The following is a 16,732-nucleotide window of genomic DNA, read 5'->3' as shown; positions in this document are numbered from 1 at the left end:
ACAAGGTATTCTGAAAATTATTTTATCTTTCATTTGTGAAAGGACAATGAAATTTACAAGCTATAGAGGTACATGTACGGTAGGAATAGGACTTTAGGGGGTTATGTAACTTGTGGCATGTGAATTTGTGATATTTCTCTGTCAACAATAGATCGAATTATTTTTCCAAGAACTCATTTTTGAAACGAAAGTATGTAAAAAAAACATTAAGCTACAGAGACGGATTTACAGACTTCAGAAATTTCACAGAACTTATTTTGAGATGCTGAATGTGAAAGAAAAAAATGTCTCGGTGGAACAAAAAAAGGGGGGTTATCAACCAGAAATTTAGGGGGTGACGCAAGAGAAATAACCTGACAAGCAAAAAAAAGGTTATCAACCCAAAATTTAGGGAGGAATGCAAAACAAAAGAAATAATCTGACAAGCATCGAAAAAAAGAATATCAACCAGAATTTTTAGGGCGGACCACAATGATTTTAGGGGGGTCCACCTTAGGGGGGATGCAGGAAAAAAATTGACAAGCAAAAAGAACAAAAAAAAGTTGTCAACATAAATTTTGGGGGTCTATCCCCCACCTAAAATATAGGGGGACAGGACCCCCCCCCCCCGCTCAGGCCGCTGCCTATATGAACAAACTGGGTATAGGATATAGAGGGTCGATCGATGTGACAGAAAGAGAGAGAGAAGGTCAAGTCCAACTCAGAAAAATATTGATTTGAATCAATAGAGAAAAATCAGACAAGCACAATGCTGAAAATTTCATTAAAATCGGATGTAAAATAAGAAAGTTATGACATTTCAAAGTTTCGCTTATTTTCAACAAAATAGTTAAATGAACGAGCCAGTTACATCCAAATGAGAGAGTCGATGATGTCACTCACTCACTATTTCTTTTGTTTTTTTTTATAGTTTGAACTATACAATATTTCAATTTTACGAATTTGACGATTATAGGACCTCCTTGCCTGAAGCACAAAATGTTAATAATGGAATACCAACCGAGATGTGCATATAACTGTTAAGTGAAATGAAGCGAAACTTTAAAATGCCATAACTTTCATATTACATCCGATTTTGATGAAATTTTCAGTGTTATGCTTGTTGAATTTTTCTCTTTTTATTCAAATCAAGTTTTTGTTGGGGTGGACTTGTCCTTTAAAGGGCGAGTCCACCTCACGGAAACGATTATTTGAATAGAGAGAAAAACCACAATAATGCTAAAAATTTAATCAAAATCAGAAGTAAAATATGAAAGTTATATTTTAAAAGTTTTACTTAAGCGATGAGATTTTCGGTGTTACACTTGTTTGATTTTTTTTTTTGGGGGGTGGACTTAAATTAAAGGGGGTTTCAAGCCCAGTGTTATAAGCCTGCATAACCTAGAAAATCGCCAAAATCGTCGCCCTATCGATCCTAAGAGGTTATTTGGCAAACCTCCAAAATACCCCTAGACAAGTCAAAGATTTCATCCATTCTTCCTTAGGTGAGAAAAACACCAACCCCTTCAAAATTATGTTTCCGAAATGTACTGGGAAAGTACCATAGTTTCAAGAAAATTGCGAATTCTGGCACCTTAAATATATGAAGTTTTGTTTAAAAAGCAAGAGCTTTAGTGTGCAGACAGCTAGCGTATCACAATGCATACGCTAATGGAGCGATCGCGTTCTTTTTGGGGGAACTGGTATGGCGGACAATAGAACTCGCTGGCTTCAAACAAAGGACCCTCCCCGCATATCCAGTTGGGGAGAGATCAGTGGACAAAACTCAAATACACACACATTGACGAGTGGATACCATGCGCGACCAAAAACATGTCTTTTTCAAGATAGGGCACGTTCCGTACGTACAGCGTGATAGGGTGTCAAATTGAAAAAAGGGTATTTCGATCGGAAAAATATACGTGTTTAGGGTCAAATATACGGGAATGATAAAAAAAATCAAAATGTTTTGTAAAGGGTGTCCTTTTAGCCCCAACACTACGTGTTTAAGGCCGGGGGGGGGGGGGGCACTTCCATTCACGAGTGGATACCATGCGCGACCATGGGGTCTCGAAAAGCACCCTAAACACGTAATTTCCATATTCTGAAAATGCACCCCTTAACAAGTATTGGCGTGTGAAACCCTACCCTTAACAAGTATTGGAAACAAAACGATACTATTGGCAAATAATCCCTGAAATGAACCCCTAAACAAGTACAGGAATGTTTTATTGTTACGGGTCCTTCGGTCGTCGGCTTTTGTACCTTATTTGGTTTAGTACGACCCCACCTTCTACACCTCGCGCAAATCGGACTCTAAACACGAAGTGTTGGGACAAAAAGGACATCCTTTATAAAACATTTTAATTTTGTTTTATCATCCCTGCAAGCGAAATAGATACCCTTTTTTCATTATTTTTGCGTTTTTGACACCCTTATCACGTTACGTACGTAACGTGCCCTATCGTGAAAAGGACATCCTTTTTACGTGTTTTTTTGGTCGCGCATGGTATCCACTCGTCAATGTAAGTGGCCCCCCCGGGGTTTAAAGTCCGATTTGCGCGAGGTGTGGAAGCTGGGGCGCCGTACCAAACAAAAATAACGGTGTGTAATATTACCGACGACCGACGAACCCGTGACATAATCAAATATCGCTGTACTTGTTTAGGGGTTCATTTCAGGGAATACTTGCCAAGAGTATCGTTTTGTTTACAATTCATTTTCAGAATATGGAAAATACATCGATGTACTTGTTTAGGGGCTCAATTCTGGGAATACTTCAAGGGCAAGTCAATCCCAACAAAAGCTTGATTTGAATAAAAAGAGAAAAATTCAACAAGCATAACAATGAAAGTTTCATCAAAATCGGATGTAAAATAAGAAAGTTATGACATTTTAAAGATTCGCTTCATTTAACAGTTTTTATGCACATCTCGGTCAGTATGCAAATGAGGGAACTGATGACATCACTCACTCACTATTTCTTTTGTATTTTATCATATGAAATATTTTCATTTTCTCGTCATTGTCATGTGAAATGAAGTTTCATTCCTCCCTGAACACGGGGAGTTAAAATTATGTTAAAATTTTGTGCTTCAGGCAAGGAGGTCCTTATCATCAAATTTGTAAAAATTGAAATATTGTATAGTGAGTGAGTGACATCATCGACTCTCTCATATGGTGTTGATTTAACACCAGCCCGGAATCTATATGTCCACACCAGAGAACTTGTGAAACACCATCGTTTTGGTCTAACACCAGATAGATGTTTATACAACACCAATTAGTAATAAAACAGCATTGGTTTGATTCCAATTAAGGTCCTTATCATCAAATTTGTAAAAATTGAAATATTGTGTAGTGAGAGAGTGAGTGACATCATCGACTCTCTCATATGGTGTTGATTTAACACCAGCCCGGAATCTATATGTCCACTACAGAGAACTTGTGAAACACCATCGTTTTGGTCTAACACCAGATAGATGTTTATACAACACCAATTAGTAATAAAACAGCATTGGTTTGATTCCAATTATTGTTTTAATATAGATTCCGGGCTGGTGTTAAATCAACACCGGAGTTTTTGCAGTGTACTATATATATATATATATATCTATATGAAGAGTGTAGTTGCAAAAGGGGTTAGGTCCATTTTGAACCATTCCGAGAAAAAACCTGTTTTTTTTACTTTCACTTATTGCAATACTAATATGAGAAACTAAATTGTCATGATGTACGTCTAACCTATCATGTGAGCATAAAATTGGGCATAAAAGAAATGTACCTGTCTTCAATTTTTTTCTATATATTCTTAAAATAATTATCATCGTGGACCTAACCCCTTTTACAACTAAACTGAAATGGACTTAACCCCTTTTGAAAAAAAAGGAGATTTTTCTTTGCCATTTCAGTTCACTTTTAATAGAAATTTCAACTTTTCTTTGGTATCATCTTATAGAGCTACTAAAAATCTATAATGAGACATAAAAATCAAATTTGATGAAAAATGGACCTAACCTCTTTTGCAAGTGAGCTCTTCATATATACGCCTTATTTTTTCTTCATCCCCTCACGGACCTTATAAACCCTTGCTCTTCTCTCATCCCCTTCCTTCTCTTTTTCATTTCTCTTCTCGTTTTTCCTCTCTCTTTCATCGCTCTTCCTTTTTCTCCCCTATTTCTTTTTCCTTGCCTTTGAAAAATTTAGAGGTTCGATCGAACCCTCGACCCTCTGGTTATACTGGCTTGATTATCATGATTATTCTGCATCGTTTCTTACCTAGAGTGTGGCGTGACATCAATTTACATACTTGGGATTTTTAGAACGGAGTAATAGGCAACCATCACCCCTCCGCCGTATTGGGGATTTTCTAATTAATTATGAAATCGCAATCGTTGGTCTGAATAGGTAAAACATAGGGCTTTATACAAGAACCATCTTCTTCGTAAGTTTTATGAAACTAATTTTGATAACAAGTTTGCAACAGGTCAAAAGCTACTGAAATAATTTTGCTAATAAAACAATTTTTTTGTGAAACACAACCCTGAATCAATTGTAATTCATCAAGCTGTTTGCAATTTACGGATGACTTACACAACCGGTGACCTTTTTTTTTCTTTGGTGTTATTAGTCAATAGAGTACAAATGGAGTGGAAGGGGGGGGGGCTTGAGCTGATGCCCCCCTACCCAAAGTCTCATGGCCAAGACAAAAAGTAAACAAAGAAAAAGGGTGAAGTATCATTTCATTTTCTAAATAGTACATCAAATCACAAAATTAAATTTTGGATAAATAAGGTGAATCAAATGTTTGGCTCACTCGCTTCGCCCTCTTGCAGCTGTAGAATTTTTGCTTCGTACGCCATGTCTAGCCACCTCAAATTACTTTGTTGGCTCACTATTACCCACCCTGCTGCCCTCAGATTATCCAACATTTTTATTCCCATCAGCCACAGTTAAATCCAATCTTTGAAGATGCAAATTATAATGTCGTAAAAAAAGCACACTGCAATTTTTGTCAAAATAGGATCGCAGTTACCATGATTACACCAAAGTCATTCAGTCTTGTTGAAATGCCAGTGAAACCTCAGGTAGGGGTCTTACCTCATAAACACAATAATAGGCCACCATTCGTGCGTATTCGTAACTTCCATTATAGGCTATGACTACCCTGTTTGCAAATTACTGGTTTTGATTTTTTTACCCCGATATGCCAAAAATGGAAAGCTTGAAAAATGTCAACTAGAAGACTTCATTTATTTTTAAGGAGGCTGTTTATTGCATATATTCAACAAATCATAGACAAAGCGACATTGGGAACGCCATAAAGCTTTCACTTTTGAAAAGGACTAGTCATGGTTAGTTATGTTTCATCCTTGCTATGTGTGCTTGACACATAATGCAGCTGTTATTTTTTGTTAATATTTTATCAGATTGTATGTTTTTTAAATGAATGATCAATAAAGACTATTAAAAAGAAAATATATCTTAATAATAAAACAATGAAAATAAGTTTTCCATATATATTACAAGACAACATATTCGAATAGTTATTTCTAAAGTATTATGATAAAACAAACATTTTTATCACAAAATTAAACAATTAGCATATCAATGAAAAGATCTATATGCTCTCTCCTCTGCGGGTTATAATCATTTATAATGTTTAAGAGCTTATTGAATCAAATAGTAATCCAAAAGAATCTCGATCCTTCGGTGATACTTTGCTTTGATAAATATTTGTTTTTACCAAATGAATAGATGTTCAGAATAGAGTCCAAGCCTTGTAAAAATCTCAGGATCGTAATTAATAATTTATCATCAAAATCTTTCTTAGTTTATATTTCCTATGAATAGAATGGCCGTTGGAATTTTCCCTCCTTCATGTCGTTTGAACATTTTTAATGAAATATTCTATTGCACCTTTAATTTCATGTGATTACAATGTAAGTGGCAGTATTTTTACGATTGATTGCATTGACTACAATTCAGTCGTGAAAATCAAGCGTACGATTATTTATCGCTAACGTTTGTGTTACGGGACCACGGAATGGTGTACAAAATAATGCACAGTTGTGGTGTTCGTGACATGCATACAACATGTAGATGGTATCAATGAAGATACAAGAATCACGAGGCTTTATTGCCGAGTGCATTCGCACACTCACATTGAAAGTTGCCTGCATCGCCACTAAACAAAAAACAAACTTCTAACGGTGAACGATTTGTTTTGTCGAAATGGGTGGAGACTATGAATTAATGGCAATTAAAGGAAGAACGTTTGCAAATAATTCAAATGTTTTTTAATGGATTTTTCCCATGAATTTGTTACTACGTCTTTGCATCATTCAATTCAATATGAAATTTAACAGATATGTATCACTAGTGTTACCGAAGGTAAGAATTCAGTAATTACAATTATTAATTACTTTCTGTGACAGTGTCCATCTACATGTTACAACATAATTGAATGGCATCTGAAAACATCAAGCGAGGAACAAGATCTATGGACTACTTCTATTTGCTACAGATCGAAGATGAATTTGCAGATTCAACTCTTGTTTAATAGCCTCCATGAACAATGTCGAATCACGTCCTGGGCGGACAAGTCACTCTCCTACTTGCGGGAGCTGCCCTTGGTTCCGGCGGACTGCAACTGGGAGACGAGACTTCCCTTTGGAACTGACCCGCCGTGACTCTTGGCGGTGGATGACACCTGACCAGCCGCGGCAGTACCGGATTTGACCCCTCTCGGGGTGTAGCCCAAGCGCTTGGCTCCTGCTCTGACCTGTGAAATCACTTGGCTTCGAGGCATATTTGTATCTGTCGAAATAATTTCAAGAAAATTCATTAATTAGACCTGTAGTGTTGCTTGGCCAGCTTGGGGAGGTACGTTTTAGTACTAGGTTTGCTAATTCTCCCGGGGGGGGGGGGGCACTTCCATTGACGAGTGGATACCATGCGCGACCATGGGGTCTTGAAAAGCACCCAAAACACGTATTTTCTATATTCTGAAAATGCACACCTTAACAAGTACTGGCGTGTGAAACCCTACCCTTAACAAATGTTTGACTGTTGGGGCAAAAAGCATGATCCTTTATAAAACATTTTAGTCTTAATTTTTTATACCCTCGCAAATCTGACCCTAAACACGTAGCTTCCCTAGCGAAATAGATACCCTTTTTTCATTATTTTAGTGTTTTTGACACCCTTATTACGTTTACGTACGTAACGTGCCCTATGAAAAAGAGATCCTTTTTACGTGTTTTTGGGGTCGCGCATGGTATCCACTCGTCAATGCAAGTGCCCCCCCCCCCCCGGGAATGCAGTCTGACTCTCTTGTCAACTCGACAGTTTGTGCAAAACATAATTATTAAGCATTTTATGATTGTTCGATCGTTAAATATAGTGTGTCCCCCTATTTTGAGTAGGGGGACACGTCCCCCTTGCCCCCCTGGGATTTCCGCCCATGTATATACATGGGCGGAAATCCCAGGGGGGCAAGGGGGACGTGTCCCCCCTACTCAAAATAGGGGGACACACTATCAAATGTCATCCCCTACTATTTCTAGTCTTTTATGATGATAAGAAATTCATCATTCAAAATCGAAATAAAACATGTATTTTAGGACGAGATGACCTTACTTTTGGGATGAAAACCTTTTTTTTAGGGGGGGGGGGCGTGTCCCGGATCCGACTTTCACCAATAGGGGATGGGGCCCAAAAATATCTTCACCTATATTTTCCCCAATCACTTCTTAGCTTTATTCTTATAAAACATAAATATGAAATAATCTCATAAGCCAAATATTAAAAGTGCGAGCGCGAAGCGAATTTCTTTTAAAATCTTTCATGTATTTTGTCCTGAAAATTTAACATTCTGGGCAATGTTTGTGACCCTGAAACTCCTGAACAAGATGTGTATGTAACAAGATAATTACTGCAAACGTTAAGCGCCAGCAGAAATGTTAATGTCATGTTCTAGCATGATCGGAAAGGTACCTGTTATAAGGACTGTTTACAGCTACCCACAAACACGTTACACATTTCAATAATGGGAGCGCAAAGCGCGAGTTAAAACCTTTTTGACATTCCAACCTAAAAAATTGACATTCTAAGCACTTTTTGTAATCATATGGTTAATTGGGTATCATTAATAATGCGAACGTGAAGCGCGAGCAGACAATTATTGATATTCTGATCTGAAACTGCAATTTAAGCATATTTTAAATGTGGATCACACTTCAGCAAGAAATTGATCCTCAATGTGCTGCACTCAACCCAGGTGAGGTGAATGGGTACCTGGCAGGAATTTATTCCTTGAAACGCAGCGCGCGTAACAGCTGCACTGCTAAAGCCATGGTAATTATGCTGCATACACTGTAGAGCGCTTAGAGACTTCTGACAAAGTAAGTATTAAGCGCTATACAGTGCCTATCAAAAAAAAGTTTACATTTTGAAAAAGCCCTGGGAATTAAAAAATATACAGTATGTGGGTAATTTTTTCACATATGATCTTGGATTTGGGTCTCATCTATCCAATGAAATTAAAAGTTTTGACAGAATGTTACACTTGAGTGAGCACTGTCCATTTTCGTAAAGCTCGCAGAAATCTGTTTGCGCAGAAATGCTTGTTTTCAGGCTGTGTCATGGGGAAAGGACAAAATCAAACTTATCCTGTACAACATTTATCATACTATTCCTTTGCTCTTTTAGTCAATTGAAATAAAACGGATACATTCAAGCATTTAGTAATAATTTTGCCACCCAAATTGAAATTTCAACACTTAGTAAGCACAAACTTTACCCTTTTTGTCCCAGCTGGATCTGAGGACATAACTGAATCTGAACAAAAGTTTATATCAGACCCGGGGGGGGGGGGGGGACTTACATTGACGAGTGGATACCATGCGCGACCAAAAAACACGTAAAAAGTTACGTACGTAACGTGAAAAGGGTGTCAAAAACACAAAAATAATGAAAAAAGGGTATCTAATTCGCTAGGAAGATTACATGTTTAGGGTCGAATTTGCGGGGATGATAAAACAAAATTAAAATGTTTTATAAAGGATGTCCTTTCTGCCCCAACACTTCGTGCTTAGAGTCCGATTTGCGCGAGGTGTAGAAGGTGGGGTCGTACTAAACCAAATAAGGTAAAGCCGACGACCGAAGGACCCGTAACAATAGAACATTCCTGTACTTGTTTAGGGGTTCATTTCAGGGAATATTTGCCAAGAGTATCGTTTTGTTTCCAATACTTGTTAAGGGTATAGGGTTTCACACGCCAATACTTGTTAAGGGGTGCATTTTCAGAATATGGAAATTACGTGTTTAGGGTGCTTTTCGAGACCCCATGGTCGCGCATGGTATCCACTCGTAAAATGGAAGTGCCCCCCCCCCCCCGGTATCAGACATCTCCAGCATTTTCACTAAAGTTTTATCATTTAAAGTATTTTTACATTTTATTTTTCACTTGATAGTGGTATCTCCCCACTTTTCCGAAGCTTGGCAATGATTAAGATAATGGAAATCGAGCCTTAGCCATTTCATGTAAATCACAGCTCAGTGTTAAGCAAATATCGTCATGATGGCCTCAGTGTGTGGGGAAGTGGGGTGGGGCGCAATCCACTCTTCGAAGTGTTTTGGGCGAGGAAACAAGTTAAAAAAGGTAAAATATATCTTCAAATCAATGTTACGAGCTTAATTCCACTTTTTCTTCATGATTAAGGTCTACCTTTATCCGTATAACTATTTCAAAGTTCTGCGCAAATCATTTTTCACTAACTTTTCAAAAGTGGGTGGTGCTCACTCAAGCGGAAATATTTTTCGACAGTTATATCGTCATTTGCTTAAATGGATCTATACCAATGTTAAAATGTGGAAAAATTTTCAAAATATTACATATGTATAATTTTACAGGACTTTTTCTAAGTGTAAATTTTTTGTGATACGCACTGTATAAGCAAGTATAATTAAATTAATGAATGATGCGAGCGCGAAGCCAAGCATATATTTTTTGTTATTGTTATAACAAAGGACCGGGCCATTCTAAGGACATTTTGTCATATAAAAATGATGACTATCTTTCTATTATTCCTAAGCTTGTCAATATATTCCATTCTGAAAAGACCCAAATTAGTTAATAGGAATTCATGAAAATGATATTTTCTTATTTGTTAATCTAATATGTGTCATGGCAGTGTGGAAGTTGTTAGTTTTAAGGCTTGAAAACTAGAAACTTTAAGCATTTTTAAATTATGAATAGGCATTACAATGGTTAATACATTTTAACAATTAATGCGAGCGCAAATCGCGAGCTGATTTTTTAAAAATAAAATGTAATGGAAAGGCTTGGGGTTTTTATAACTATTTCAAAGTTCTGCGCAAATCATTTTTCACTAACTTTTCAAAAGTGGGTGGTGCTCACTCAAGCGGAAATATTTTTCGACAATTATATCGTCATTTGCTTAAATGGATCTATACCAATGTTAAAATGTGGAAAAATCTTCAAAATATTACATATGTATAATTTTACAGGACTTTTTCTAAGTGTAAATTTTTTGTGATACGCACTGTATAAGCAAGTATAATTAAATTAATGAATGATGCGAGCGCGAAGCCAAGCATATATTTTTTGTTATTGTTATAACAAAGGATCGGGACATTCTAAGGATATTTCGTCATATGAAAATGATGAGTATCTTCCTATTATTCCTAAGCTTGTCAATATATTCCATTCTGAAAAGACCCAAATTAGTTAATAGGAATTCATGAAAATGATATTTTCTTATTTGTTAATCTAATATGTGTAATGGCAGTGTGGAAGTTGTTAGTTTTAAGGCTTGAAAACTAGAAACTTTAAGCATTTTTAAATTATGAATAGGCATTACAATGGTTAATACATTTTAACAATTAATGCGAGCGCAAATCGCGAGCTGATTTTTTAAAAATAAAATGTAATGGAAAGGCTTGGGGTTTTTGTTTGCTTATATAGAAGTGATATAGAGTACTCACCAATCAAAATGCGAGCGCGCATAGGCCTACGTTTTGAAAGTCACATCTGAAAATTGATATTTTGATAACTTTATGGAATACACAAAGACAATAGGAACTTGGCAAATCAAATAATGCGACCACACAGCGTGAGCTTAAAATGTTGATATGCAGACCATATTAACGGACATTTTACAGAGTGCAATAAATTTGTAAATGGAAAAAATATAATAAAAGCTCGATGTCCGAGCTGAAATATGTTTTGTACATTGACTTCAAAACCTGATATTTTTTAAGCTCCATATCAGCCTATTGAGCAAAATAAGAATCTTATCGAGCGCGAAGCGCGAGAGAAAATTTTATTTAATTAGTAACACGAAAGATTTTTTTTTTACAAGTCTTCCCAAAAATTATTTTATTCACTCGTCTTCCTGCTCTTATTTTTCTCTTCTTTTTTTTCCTTCTGTCTTTCCCCTTCTTTTATTTTCTTCTTTCTCCTTTTTTTTGGCTCCGCCACTGCGTCAAGACAAATTTTGTGTATTTTTTGTATCTTGAATCGCGAGGCCTATTTGCCGATAACTCTTGCATCCAAGCATATGGTCCAGCGCCACCCCCCTGCAGCAGCGTTATTTTTGTATGCAGAATAATGCCCATCGGTCATGCATATTTGTAATGAATCACAATTAGTTTTCCAAGCAATAGATCTCGGTGGATCATTATCATTTAAATTTTTGGTTACGTTCTAAAATTGCTCTTGCGAGTGAGCGAAGGGAGCCAGTAAACTTACCATATTTGATTTTTTTTCTTTCGAGCACTCAACGATTTTCTAAATCAATATTTTGGTCATGCACCGTCGTATAAGTTACTAAATAAGAACCTGTTGTGTGCCTGGCATTCCAGTTACTAAGTTTCATCAAAATCAACAATGGTTGTATTAGACATCCAAATTGCATATTACATGTAGCTCCTTTAAATGAATAACAATACTTTGGTAATTTTGCCATGACTACCATGAACTTGCTTGGGTGCTGTGCTGAGATCATTATCATTTTCATGGTGGTTGCCATGTTTGGCTTTACTTGCTGCCTTCTCTCGTTTAAAAATCTAAGAACATTCTCCACAAATTCCCCAGCAATAACTATACATAGATGTTCCAGTAAAGGTTGAAACTGCTCAAAGACTGCTTTTATTAGAGACAATCGCTAGACCTTTGTCTGTGTTTAGTAAATTTCTTGTAAAAAAAACTAAAAAAATATTTTGGTTATGATACTCACATATCAGAAAATGTGGCAGAATTATTTTTAGGCATTGATTATTCATGTTACTTTCGCTCTATTTGATTTAATTTCCACATTCCAATAATTAAAGACAAGTATAATCATTTTTCAGCATAACATAACAATCAGCAAATAATATAATGAATAACATATATAATATTATTCCAATTAAAAAATATTACACTTTGAAAATTTCTTTTTTTTTAATTATTGAAACATGTAGCACATAAAATATAAATATCGACACAAAACATTTTGAAAATGTGGAAGACTGTCGTAATATTAATAATGATGATAATATTAATGGGCACTAATAAATAGTATAATATATATATTCTGGAAATTATTATCCAATTGGGCAAATTTATTAACAATTATCAGTTTTTATTTCCCGATTTGGACATATCTTAACCAGTAGTTGTGTGGACAGTATGTTGCCCATGCAGGGTTGGTTAAAAGTTGGGTGTTTTCTACACAAGAGGATGCAGACACAGCAGAAAATATCAGCATCTTCATGACGTTAATATTTTCTTTAAATTCTATTTTGACATTTGACTATTTTGAGTGAATCAATTTTTCGATTTTTTTCGATTTATTAGATATAAAACAGAATACAATGCTGTAGTCCGAAGAATAATTGTACAAAGTTTACATTCAATATTATTTACATTTGAAGATTGTATATATGACAACTCAGCAATCAGACAGTAATGTTTCTCGTGAATAATCGTGAAATAAAAAGCTAAGAATAATTTTATTATATTTGATTTTATTAGTGAAATGAATTATTTCAAAATTTATCTTAGTGTAAAGGACTATATTTTGGTTGTTTGCGCTTTGTAAAATTGTAAAAAAATATAATAGAAATAATCTGATTTAAATCAAAATAAATCCGATATTTTGTTTATTTAAAAAATGATTAAAAAATCGACAACACTAATAATTATCTCGGCAACAAGTTTACTGGTAGGAAATTTCTCCTTAACCCCCCCCCCCCACAAGATCCTATAATGCAGAGTCTCGAGAACATAAACTTACTGCGTTATAGGTAATTTCAGATGCATAGTGTAAAGTTACAGAAAATAATCCGGGCCTTTAATATATCCCCTTTTTCTTTTTTAAATGAGACTTTTTGTGTTAAATTTCCTGTTTCAAGAATTTACAAAACGATTCTGTTATTGTTCTGCAAAATTTTCTGTCTTTAACTTTGTGACGGGCCTGAGAAAAGAAAGCAAAATAGGGTTAAGATGAAAAATAATAAAATGGTAAAAGAAAGAAATGGAAAGGAAAGTAAATATTTATTAAGTACGTCTTCTGTTCTTTCGCTCCAATCATTTATCTTTAGATTTTATTTTCATTTTATTTTAATTTATCATAATTTTAAGTTTTTTCCAACCTTACACCATCCTTCTCCCACTATTTATTTCATCATATTTTTATTTCTGCCGACAGGGCAATTGCGGGGTGTCACACCCTACCTCCACGGCCCCTCTCGAGTTGCCCCTGTTTATGTTACCTGCTCAAAAAAATGCCAAAAATTTCTTACCTGGTCAAACAACTTGCTTCAGATTATGCCACAGAAATCTAATAAGACTTCTTTTCTTTCAAAATAAGTTCAGTATTGTAGTGAGAGACGAAACTTCACACGTTTCGAGCAGTCCTCAGTTGGCTGATAGTCAAAGATCAGTAGTTCACAAAATGTAGATTTAGGCCTACATCTATATCTTTAAAGGTTATCTGTCTGAAACGCCACGCCCATTCCTGGGGAATTCCAGCCTAACCTGGCCAATAAAAATTACTTACGTACATAAAACTGGCTGCTGCTGCGTTAATCGAGAATTGCCCCACCAATGAGAAAGCTTGTTTCGTCAACACGTGATCACCTGATTATGACGTCATTCTGGAGAGAGGGATGTGATTGCATGGAGCGGCGCTGTTATCATGGCTGACATTAGTCGATTGCCCAATCGATAGTGAAAGTCCCCGCTGCCAAGACAAGATTTCAACATGTCTCTTCATTCGGGGTTTTTGTTGCAACGAAAATTATTACCCCCCCCCCCCATCATCTAATATTCAATTGAACCATCTCATATGATGAATAAGAATAAAGCCCATTATAATGTGATATGCGTCGAGTCTGAAGGATGGAGGTGGATAGAATAAGTTATCTAGAGCAAGTGGCGTAAATCCGTCCGAGCAGGGGGGGGGGTGATAGCAATATATTGATTTGAAAATTTAGACATTTTGGGACACCAACAATACATAACTATATAACCGTATACATAATTCTACTATCTATCAGTTAAAGGCCTGTCACGATATTTTGTCGTTGGTTATATTCTAAGCTATACTAGCTGAATTACACTTAACATCAATATGCGAGAAACAGAAGCAAGCGAGCAAATTTTCAGTAGTTGGAAGACAAATTGGTGTCCAAAAACCTCTTGCAAGTGGTGTTAATCATCGCATCAAGGGCTATGTATGCGGGGTATATAAATACTACCATCTATATCACCTGTATCACTTTTGATGATGACAGTTAAAAGCCTATTACGACTTTTTTCGATGACTATTGGAATGGTTTTGTAATATAAACTAATGATTTAAGATCAATACCCTCATGCGAGCTACCAATTTTTTAGTAGGGAGACAGAATGAAAACAAAAATGTCTTTCAAGCGAGCGCTGTGAGCAAGCCTTGAAAATGTTGCTTCAGCGGTTTCAGATAGAGTGCATATTATGTGCATATAACGTATTCATAACGGATACAACGGACAAGCAAAATTTCCACTCCAAGAAAACCTTTTTCTTTTATTCTCCCATATTGCAATATTTTCATGCAAAATTGAATTTTCATGATATCCTACCATGGGAACATAAAATTGGATACAAAAGAAATTTACCTGTCTTCATATTTTTTAAGATATTCTTTTCCAAAAAATAATCTGTGTAGACCTAACCCCTTTTGCTACTAAACTGAAATGGACTTAACCCCTTTTAAAGGAGATTTTCTTTGCCATTTCAGTTCACTTTTTAATATAAATTTCAACTTTTCTTTGGTATCATCTTATAAAGCTACTAAAAATCTATAACGAGACATAAAAATCAAATTTGATGAAAAATGGACCTAACCTCTTTTGCAAGTGAGCTCTTCATATACGCCTTATTTTTTCTTCATCCCCTCACGGACTTTATAAACCCTTGCTCTTCTCTCATCCCCTTCCTTCTCTTTTTCATTTCTCTTCTCTTTTTTTCTCTCTCTCTTTCATCGCTCTTCCTTTTTCTTCCCTATTTCTTTTTCCTTGCCTTTGAAAAAATTTAGAGGTTCGATCGAACCCTCGACCCTCTGGTTATACCGGCTTGATTATCATGATTATTCTGCATCATTTCTTACCTAGAGTGTGGCGTGACATCAATTATTTACATACTTGGGAGTTTTTAGAACGGAGTAATAGGCAACCATCACCCCTCCGCCGTTTGGGATTTTCTAATTAATTGTAAAATCGCAATCGTTGGTCTGAATACGGTAAAACATAGGGCTTTATACAAGAACCATCTCCTTCGTAAGTTTAGAAAAGAATAAAACATTTGGATAGATTTTGACATGATACAAACAAAATATAGAATATTTCACTCCTTTTTTTCTATCCCTTTTTTTTTTGCTTGGTCGTATACCGGTACGTGAAACTATATTAATGCCGCCCATCTGTGCCAGCTTGAAACTGTACCATGGGCTGATTGAAGAGCAATATATTAGACTCGGGAGAGTCAGGAATGTGGAGAGAAAGAAAGAAAAACAAGTGGAATGCCTCTGGCCGTCTCACCTGCACCACGCGGTTCAATATAGCAGCAGTGCTGACTTTGAATACTACTCTAACTCGCACAAGATGTTCAGTGATACATGGTTACTCTTATGTCCACTTTTTATGAACTAGACCAATAAACTTACAGAGATATGATGGTTATTCAACAAAAAACCCCAACATGGCCAAAGTTCATTGACCTTACATGACCTGTGACCTTGATCATGTGACCTGAAACTCGCACAGGATGTTCAGTGATACTTGATTACTCTTATGTACAAGTTTCATGAATCAGATCCATAAACTTTCAAAGTTATGATGGTAATTCAACAGATACACCCAGTTCAGCCAAAGTTCATTGACCTTTGACCTTGGTCATGTGACCTGAAACGCGCACAGGATGTTCAAAGATACTTGATTACTATAATATCCAAGTTTAATGAACTAGACCAATAAACTTTCAAAGTTATGATGGTAATTCAACAGATACCCCCAATTCGGCCAAAGTTCATTGACCCTAAATGACCTTTGACCTTAATCATGAGACCTGAAACTTGCACAAAATGTTCAGTGATGCTTGATTACTATTATGTATAAGTTTCATGAATCAGATCCATAAACTTTCAAAGTTATGTTGGGAATTCAACAGATATCCGCAATTCGGCCAAAGTTCATTGACCCTAAA

The 16,732-nt window shown here is 35.9% G+C and overlaps 1 long non-coding RNA gene across 1 annotated transcript; it reads right to left on the bottom strand.

The window, feature by feature from the left end:
* Window positions 1-6,081: 6,081 nt before the first annotated feature.
* On the bottom strand, window positions 6,082-13,981 carry LOC121426218. The gene is made up of 2 exons (XR_005971574.1): window positions 13,792-13,981; window positions 6,082-6,798 (listed from the first exon to the last, which is right to left on the bottom strand). It is a non-coding gene; the product is annotated as an uncharacterized LOC121426218 (long non-coding RNA).
* Between the last annotated feature and the right edge of the window lie 2,751 nt (window positions 13,982-16,732).

The sequence above is a fragment of the Lytechinus variegatus genome, chromosome 13 (assembly GCF_018143015.1).
Source record: "Lytechinus variegatus isolate NC3 chromosome 13, Lvar_3.0, whole genome shotgun sequence".
Classification (NCBI taxonomy): domain Eukaryota; kingdom Metazoa; phylum Echinodermata; class Echinoidea; order Temnopleuroida; family Toxopneustidae; genus Lytechinus; species Lytechinus variegatus.
This window is presented reverse-complemented; position numbering and strand designations above follow the sequence as displayed.